The sequence below is a fragment of the Tupaia chinensis genome, unplaced genomic scaffold, assembly GCF_000334495.1.
Source record: "Tupaia chinensis unplaced genomic scaffold, TupChi_1.0 Scaffold000097_1, whole genome shotgun sequence".
NCBI classification, from domain to species: Eukaryota; Metazoa; Chordata; class Mammalia; order Scandentia; family Tupaiidae; genus Tupaia; species Tupaia belangeri.
This window is the reverse complement of record NW_006159559.1, coordinates 10,445,186-10,455,094: the sequence shown is the minus strand read 5'-3', so window position 1 is coordinate 10,455,094 and position 9,909 is coordinate 10,445,186. Positions and strand designations below refer to the sequence as shown.

The following is a 9,909-nucleotide window of genomic DNA, read 5'->3' as shown; positions in this document are numbered from 1 at the left end:
TATGGCAAAAAAAAAAAAAAAAAAAAAAACACAAAAGCAACAACAACAAAAAAGTTAAAAGATAAGGAGAGCTTCAGGGACTTGTGATAAAACAGAATAACATAAGAAGGAACTTCAAAAAGTTCACGGAAATGCATATTATCTATGCATGAGTTTCAAAAAGTTTTGTACTAAACTTATATTTTAATTTTATTTTCTCTGTGAACTTTTTTCAGTACCACTATACATATAATTATAGTTGGAGAGAGAGAAAAAAGAGAAGGAATGGAGCATAAAAAATAGTGGGACCAGCAGTTAGAGTAATGGCTATGTCGCTGAATTCCCATGTAGTCAACTGTGGTTCGAATATCGGACCCGGTGGCTTAAACTCACGCTGGGCACATGTGCGTGCGTGCCCAAGATCCCGAGAGGAGAATGGAAGAGAAGGGATTGCGGCGTGGCCATGCCCCCTGGGGAGTGATTTCTCGCTTTCTGTCTCTCTTTCTGGCGAGCACATGCACCCTATAGCAAACACCTCTAAAAATATATATATTAAGAAAGAATTACCAAAAATCATGAAATTCAGTAAACAACATACATTTACATGTTTAAGAATCTTGGTAAACCCCAGGTAGGATAAATGAAAGAGAAAAACTATACGTATGTACATCTTAGCCAAAATACTGAATCCCAAAAAGAAGAAAATCTTGAAAGTGTCAGAGTAAAGCAACACATTATACACAGAAAAACAACGGTACAGGTGATATTCAACTTCACGTTAGGGGGAGAAGAAGTGAAGCCCAGGGGACCAGCAGATGGCGTAATGGTAACATCACAGAACTCCCACATAGTTGACCACGGTTTAAATCCCAAACCCAGTGGCTTAAAACTCACACCGGGCGGTGCTCGCTTCGGCAGCACATATACTAAAACTCACACCGGGCGCATGCATCTGCATGCCCAAAATCCCAAGAGGAGAATGGAGGAGAAGAGATTGCAGTTTGGCCACCCCCACAGAGGGGTGTGGGAGGAGGGTGTGATTTCTTGCTTTATTTCTCTCTGTCTCTCCAAAGAGCGCATACACCCTTTAGTAAAAATCTCTCTCGAAAAAGGAAAAGTGAAGGCCAGAAAAGTGTGAAACAATATTTTTAAAGTACTGAAAGAAAATTTTAAAATTCAGAACTAGTCTATATCCACAGGAAATAACCTTCAAGACTGAAGGCAAAAAAAAAATATTTTCACATAAAGGAAAACTAAGAATGTTTGTTGTCAGCACAAGAAGCACTTAATAAAGTTTTTCCATCTGAAGGGAAATGACATGGATGGAAATTTGGATAGCCTGAAAGAATCGTCATAAATATAAAAATAGTCCTTCTTCTTTCATTATCTTTAAAATATGTATCACTGTTTAAAGTAAAAATTATATTGGGTTGTCAGAAGAGCCATGAGTATGTTTCTGTGTTTTTGTACACAAAAATGCCTTTTCCAACAACCCAATAGCAGCATCTCATGAGGTTTATATCACATGCATTTATGACATTTGTAGTATGAAGAAGGAAGTGGAGGTAAAAGCAGAGATGGTTGGTATAAGAAAAAGCTCCCTGGCAGCCTTATTTATTCATTTTTTATGTAAAACGTGCATTCAGGAAAGTGCACACATCGAGAGCAGAGCTTGATGAATTTCTGTGTGTAATGACCACCAAGATCAAGATTTAAAATATCCCAGCTTCCCCAAAATATTCCGCATGGCCCTTTCCTTTGGATTCGGCCTCCTCATACCTTCTCACTGCTGTCACTGCAGGTCTGTCTCACCTGTCCTGACGCGCACTTTCCTTTTCCTGCCTCTCAGACCTCTCAGAACTCCATTTTCCTCCTGTGACCTGCAGGGCTGTGGTGGCACCTCTGCTTAAGGCTCGTGGAAGGAATGCATCTATCTAGTCGTCTGCTAGATGAATACACAAATTAAGTTTTGAAACGTGAGGCATGTGGTTGACAAGGAAAAGAGTGTACATAGGAGAAGGGTAGGAATTCTTCTCAGACATGCCCTGGCTGCTAACTACCTGGAATCAAAACAAACACCACTCAATTTCCGTTAAAACCATTTTCCCCAACAAGCCTGTAAACACCTGTAGTTCTCTAAGAGAACTTCCAGTTCCAACTCTGTCTGATTTTATGATCTCTGAAAGTGGCTTCAAAGCTCTTCCCTAGAGCTATTCTAGCCATGCTGAATGCCCACAGCAGCCGAAGGCACCCTACTCCAAGACCCAGAACTTGTTAATGATAGTGGTGTTGGCCTTGAGTGGAGGGTTGCTGATTAGGAGGTGGTAGGTGGGGGAAGGTGGCAAGCTCTGAAGATGAGTTCATTAATTAGTGCAGTGTGTGCAGTTACGTAACATCAAAAGCCAGCAGCATGAAGTGCTCTTTGATCTCCAGTTCTGCACCCTTTCAAGTTGTTCCCTTTATCTTACCCAGAAAGTTCTTGCTCCTGCCTTGAGTTTTAGGGAAGAATTCTAATAAGGGTGACCTCCCACTCACCCACCCACCCAGTAGTGAGCAGGAAATAGGCTGGAGCACCATCCTGAATATGGCGAGCTCCCTGCATCTCAGCATTGCCAAAAGCTACTGTCCTCAGCTATGTAGTAGAACCATAGCTTTCCTTTGAAAAAGAGTTCGTGCACCAGGAAACCTGTACAGGAAGGTTCTTAGCAGCATTATTGATGTAAGTCAAAAACTAAAACAGCTCAAATGCTCTGCAACAATAGAATGAAGACATTGCTGAGTGGTCTAACAATGGAACACTATATATCTATGAAAACGGACAAGATAAAGCTCTTTGTGACCTCATGGATGCTTCTGATAAGCATCATAATGGGTGAGAGAAATGAGTGATACAGTATATGATTTATGGTTCTATTTATATAAATTTCAAACCATATGAGACTAAATTACAGTGTTTCTAGATGAATAGCTATGGGGAGAACACATAAAAAGAGCAAAGAAACCATCACATTAAAATCAGGGAGGTGGGAAGGGTGTGACTGGGAGAAGGCATGTGGAGGAGGCTTGTGTTCTGGGAGTGAGAAATGGTCTATTCTGAGTGATGGTTACCCGGGTGTTCCCTTCTTTACCCTGTACATTTATTCTCTGATTTTTTCAGTCATTGTGCCTAACGTATATATGTATATGTAATTTTAACACTAGCTAGGGGAAACTGGGGTTTTAGCAAAAAAGAAAAGAAAGAAGCCTGTTCTGTTGCTGCTGTGCCTAATAAAGCTGCAAATCGAGGCCAACCCCACAGGCAGTCGGATTCAAAAGTGTGAGCATAATGTAGGCAGTGGAGGCAGAGCATTGCATTATGTTTCATAAAAACGAAATCTGTCCTTCTGGCAGCCCACCCTCTACCTTGAGTGCCCAGAGCGTCCAGCTGTGTGTGTCCTCACGAGGTGCTGGCAGGAAAGCACATCTTGCACAGGGAGGCATGGTTAGTCCTACTGCCTTTCACCTTTGACAGAAGCTACAGTCTCCCTGGAGCCAGAAGAGGAGGCTATGAAGCTGCTCTGGGACAAATTCTTGCAGACTACATGGTTCTGCTTTTAGAGCCTCAGGGCCCTGCAAGGGCAGGATGTGCTATTCTGATCCAAGTGTGTGGCAGCAGGGGACTCCCCTCAGTTGTGCTCAGGCTCAGGCTGTGGTTTGCACTATCAGATCATCCAGCTGAGTTTTGTGGCATCAGAGATAAAACAAATCAGATTAAGCTGCTGATCTGAAGAGAGAGGCTCTCCTGCACCTGGACCTGGCTGGCACCCAAGAGGCTTTGACTTTCCAGCAAAGATGGGTAGAGTCAGGTGTGTCCTTGCATCTAGGTCACGGATGTAATTGGGTGAATTTGAAGGACTGCCCCTTTCCTCATAGAAACAAAAAAGTATTTTTTTTAATATCCAAATTATAGACTCCAGTATGTTGTAACAGAACAAGCAGAATGTGCTTTCATCTAGCAAGGGCACCACCAACCACAGGTAGGGCGAGTCCACACACACACATACACGCAAACATTGCTACCCCTGCACTCTTTGCACTATCCCTCTCCACACCTCACCCTCACCTTATCTCCTCCATTACTGGGCTGCAGGCTTCCAGAGGACACAATCTCTGTAGGATGGAATCTTCTTTATTTCCTCCCTGTCTGGCACAATGTCCATAGCCACTAGTTCCTCTAAATGTTTGTTAAAAAAAGAAGAAGAAGAAAAAGAAAAGAATTAGCATGCATTAGTTTCTAAACTATTGCAGTACTATTGCATTAAATCCTTACTATATATTATTGTATTTAATTCTTACAACCAGCTTTCAAGATAAGTGTAATTATCATCACTTTACAAATAAACTGAGGTTCAAAAATGTTGGATGCCTTGCCCAAGGTCACTTGTCCAGTTAGAGTCAGAGTTGGACTTGGGTATGGAACTGTCCCTCTGCAAAATCCCTGCCCTTCTGTCTCCATTAATGAGCGAATGAATGGGGTTGGTAATACCTATGAGATGACTCACCCCCCTGCCAGAGGCAGCCAGCACTGCATCCCAGCAACCTCTGCCAGAAGTCTGCCTGGCTTTTTGTGATGCATTAGCTAGTCCCTGATGGGGATGGAATTAACACAAAAACAATGAAGAGGAGGCCTTGGCACTGGTTTGTAAGATGCTCTCTCTGCTCAGGGAGCTACCAGGGCTGAAAGGAATGCCACTGCATTGCTTTTGCCTTCTTCATCCTTAAGCAAGAACAGCACAATCAGCCCCCCAGGATTAAGTGGACTCCTGAACTCAACCAAGCTTGTTACTTGGGATATGGAACCCATTATCTGCCTGTTCATCCTTTAGGACCCACCTTCTTCAGGAAGCCTTCCTGATCTCCCTCAGATAAAACTATGCATCTACTCTTCAGTTACTCTTCAGTGTGGGACAAAGCAGTGTGGACTCTAAAATAATCAAGAGTCTCTATGCTTAAGGAATAAGAAGTCAAACAGGGAAGGCAAGAAATAGACTATGAGAATACAGTAGGACAGGACATTACATGCCTCCTAGTGTGGTCCAATGGAAACTGTACACCTATGACATATCCTAGGGAGAAAAATAGATCCTATCATCAAGCCCCCTGGGAATATGGGCATAGGGGGGCATGGTAAAAGCACTGTATGGGGTGTTACCAGCCAAAACAAAATGATCAAAACAAAGCAGTTGAGGGAACCAGCAGTTAGCGTAATGGCTATGTTGCTGGACTCCCACGTAGTCGACTGCAGTTCGCGTCCCGGATCCGGTGGCTTAAAACTCATGCCGGGTGCGTGTGTGTGCATGCCCAAGATCCCGAGAGGAGAATGGAGGAGAAGGGATTGCGGCATGACCATCCCCCCGGGGGGTGATTTCTCACTTTCTGTCTCTGTGTCTCTCTCTGTCTGGTGAGGGAACGCGCCCTATAGTGAAAACCTCTCCAAAAAAAAAAAAAAAGAACTGTAAAAAAACAAAGCAGTTGAGCTGACTTCAACCAATACGTAGGCTTAGTAAGGGGAACTATTAATAGTTTAAAAGAAGCTTAGCAAATATATCAATCAAATGTAACTATGGACATGATTTAGGTGAAAGAAATTATTTTAAAAATTAGGAAAAACATGAATGTGATGTTTACATTATACATGACATTAAGGATTTCTTGCTAATTTTATAAGGTATGATAATAGCTTTGTAGTTGCATAGTTAGGTTTTTCAAAAGGTTTTCATCAGTTACAGATGGATTCTGTAGTAGTAGTGAATAAAATGATATGATATTTGGGATTTATCTTAAATTTCTCCAGCAAGAAAAATAAGTGGGGGAGAGAAAAAAACAGAATGCAAAATGCTGGTAATTTTTGAAGTCTCTGTATTGTGGGAGGTAGTTATTATACTCTCTACTTTTATTTAAGTTTGAAATTTCCCATAGTATAGTATTAAATGTTTTTAAATATAGTTTGCATGCTAAATATACTCGTGGATAAATACTGAGAGGACTGGAAGAGCAGAGAAGAAGATTCTAAACTAGTCAGAAGTTGTCAAGAGAGCTGGACAGAAGAGAGGAGACCTCAACTATTGAGCTATTATATTAATAGCACAAGCACTCACAGTTAGATTATCATTAGCACACAAAGGATATAGCTAATTTGTCTTTGAGACCCCAGCACCCAGAGAATAAGCAAACATGTGCTAAGTGAAAGTTATTAAGTAAACTACCAGACTTTTTTTTTTAATTCCAAAGACTAGGTCTCATTGTGGTTCTTAGGCTGGCCTCAAACTTTCAATTCTCCTGTTTTAGTCTCCCAAGTAAACAATATTACAGGCATGCACCATCACCAAAGGTTTTTTGTTTTGTTTGTTTGTTTTTTTTTTCTCCCCAGAGAGTGCATGTACTCTCCAGAGAAAAACAAAGAGACCCAAAGAGAGGGAGACAGGGAGAGGGAGAAAACAACCCCTAATAGCATGTGTTCATACCACAATCCCTTCTCCATTTATCTCTCTTGTTGGGGCTTGGGGCATGCTCACAACTGTACCCACCTTGTTTTCTAAGCTGCTGGGCCCAGGATTTGAAGTGCATATGTGGGATACAGTTCCCTTAGCCATTAGACCATAGGGCCAGCCCTCAAAAACCCTTTTGACACTCCCATTAAAGTAGCAGTGGCAACAAACCTTTTACATTATGCTGGATGTGGAGAAAACATAGAAATGGAAAAAAGCCTCCATTCTCATGGGACGCCAAGTCATTCACGTAAAGGATGGTCTTTGAAGAGGAGTTAAATGTGCTAAGTGTGAAATGAACTATAGAACATGCTGAACACTGCATCTCTGAGGGATTCATCTGAGGATTTGTGTGCAGAATGGCTCTGAAGGTAAGGAGGCCACTGGATCCAGGCATGCAGAGAGGAGGGCCATGGGAAATGGGGGTGGCTATGGGGATACAAAGGAAGAAGGGGGTAGATGTGAAAGGACTGATCACATTATGAGGAAGTGCATAGACCAATCACATTATGAGGAAGTGCATAGACCAGGGTTGTCAAAACCAACATTGATTTTCCCATTGCCATTGTCATTCCCATTGCCAGGGGCATAGTGAAGGGAGAGCTGAGGAGGAACATATGATCATAGGAAAAAGAAGGTCTTAGAAAGATACTAGTTTTTTAAAATGCCAGGTGGGGCAGGGAGAAGGCTGCATTACATTGCAACTGAGCAAGTATACTCATTTTCCCTACTCTGGTTACTGAGAAAACAGAACTTCCAAAATTCCATCTCCTCTATCACGATCTCAAGAAACCCATATGGTAAGATTTTGAATATGTCTTTGCTTTTCTCTATATCATCAGGATAAGCCTTGCCAAGACTAAGGAGCAGCCACTAGCCTGCCTTTCCACCAAATGGCTGCAGGACGATCATCACATGGGATCTCTCTGGCCTGTCAGAGTCTTCAAAGAAGCATTTTCCCAGACTGTATATCCAATGCTTTGCTACAATCTGGAAATGACCAGGTCAACCTCACTCTGCTCATTCTCACCACCCCTGCAGGAGGTAGACCCCAAAAGAAAATGGTATTGAGCTATAGAAAAACAAAAATCTATGTGGACTGACATTTATGATCATCACATAAGAAATATTCATTTTAGGAGCCAGCAGGTGGTGTGGTGGTTAGGACACTGGACTCCCACATGGGTCAAATCCTGGACCTGACTGCTTGATGCTCATGCCAAGCTCATGTGCATGCATGCCCAAAATTCCAGGAGGAGAATGGAATACTGCAGCATGGCCATCTCTTCTGCAGGGTGATTTGTCACTTTCTCTCTCTTGTCACTCCAGAAAGCACATGTGCTCTGTGGTAAAATCTTTACAAAAAAAAAAAAAAAAAAAAAAAGGAAAGAAAGAAAGAAAAAAGAAAGAAAAAGAAATATATTCTTATTAAATAAGCTTAAATAAGGGGGAGTTTTATTAGAAGAATATGTGGAAACCTCTTAGAACTCTAAATTGGGGAACATTGCCACATCTCAAGAGAAACAAGAACCAAGCAAAGAAGTCATCAGAAACCAAAATAGTCTTTCTTTCTCTGCCTCTGGTCTCTTTTCTGTGCTTCTCTCTGCATTTCTGTCTGTCCTCTCTCATTCTCTAAATACAAGCTTCCTCGATTCAATTGCACATACATGAGCCAAACATAACTGCCCAAATCTGATTTCTTTCATCTTTATAAAAACAAACAAAAACTCCTAGTGACAACAATGATTTTTTTTGACATTTTTGCAAATCCTTTTGATGGCTTTCTTAGAAGACAGTTGAATTTCTACATCTGCTTCTGCATTCAATCTGTTGTGATATGTTGTTTTATTTGAAGTATAGGAAGAAAATTCAGTCTTACAAAGACATGTAGCTTAAAAAAGAGTTGAATTTTTCCTCAATTTGCTTCAGGGAAAATGTGCTTAACAGAGAGAAAGAGAGAGAGAGAGAAATTGAGAAAGCACCCCCCTCATGGGGGTTCGCCCACACCACAATCCTTTCTCCTCCATGCTCTTCTTGGGCTCTTCTTGGGATTTTAAGTATGCATGCACATGCATCCAGAGTTTTGTTTTTGTTTTTGTTTTTAATTTTGTCATAGGGCTCATGCCTTTGGTGAAAAGAGATGGAGGCAGAGAGGGAAAGTAAGAAAGCACACATACCCTCCCTCCCGAGAGTTTGGCCCCACTGAAATCCCTTCTCCATTCTCCTCTCAGGATTTTGAGTATATGCATACACATGCCTGGTGTGTGTGTGTGTGTGTGTGTGTGTGTGTGTGTGTGTGTAGAGGTTTTTTTTTTTTTCTTCTTGTTTTAGTTTTTGGTTTTTTGCTATAGGGCGCATGTGCTCTCCAGAAACACAGACAGAGACAGAGAGACAGAAAGCGAGCAATCATCCCTCAGAAGGGATGGCCACATCACAATCCCTTCTCCTCCATTCTCCTCTTGGGATCTTGGGCACACACGCACACGCGTCCTGTGTGAGTTTAAGCCACAGGGTCCAGAACTCGAACCACGGTCAACAACATGGGAGTCCAGTGACATAGCCATTACGCCAACTACTGGTCACCACCTGGTGCATTTTCTTAAGCCTCCATTTCTCAAACTGCACAGTCAGATATATGGGATTCAGTCACTTTAACCACCATGTCACTAACTGGCCCACGAGTGAAATATTTTAAAAGACTTTTCAGATACCTATGTGTAATCTTTTCATTTATTTTTTAAAGGTTTTTGCCATAGGGTACATCCACTCACCAGAGAAAGACAGAAAGAGGAAAAAGTGAGAAATCACCCACCGGGGAGATGGCCACACCACAATCCCTTCCCCACTGTCCTCCTAGGATTTGAAGCACATATGCACACATGCACCGTATAGCAAAAAAAAAAAAAAAAAGAATGCTGCTTTGGAAAAATAAAGTGTGGAATTGTATTGTTTTAAAACTACCTAATGTGAATTCCTGTGCTCAGACTAAGAATTAAAGTGTAGACTTTGTTACATTAAACACTTTCTTCTGTAATAGACCAGCTAGAGGACCTCTCACATGAGAAAGAAACTTGGGGTCTAAACAAAGAGGTATCTATTTAGGGAACCTGGCTTTGATCTTTTCCCTGACATAATCCAACTTCCTCTAACCCCTTCACCCATAATCAAATTTTAGCCTTGCCAGAAGGAAATGAAGATTAAAGCTAAGAAGGAAGCTAGTCACATGCTTTTAAAATACACAAGCAGAGCCAGCCAGAGGCATGGTGGTTAAGATGGCTGGATCCCACATGACCAGTTGCTCAGTTAGAGTCCCAGACTTGGTGGCTTGGAAAACATACTGAGCACATATATGTACATGTCCAAAATCCCAAAGGAGGGAGAAATGGAGGAGAAGGAATTGCGA

The 9,909-nt window shown here is 41.8% G+C and overlaps 1 long non-coding RNA gene across 1 annotated transcript in view; it reads right to left on the bottom strand.

Moving 5' to 3' along the window:
* LOC114006882 (uncharacterized) overlaps positions 1-9,909 on the bottom strand; it is an 89,579-nt gene that overhangs the window by 10,275 nt on the left and 69,395 nt on the right. Inside the window, exon 2 of the long non-coding RNA XR_003548546.1 lies at positions 4,082-4,192. This is a non-coding gene — a long non-coding RNA (uncharacterized LOC114006882). The remainder of the gene's footprint in view (positions 1-4,081; positions 4,193-9,909) is intronic.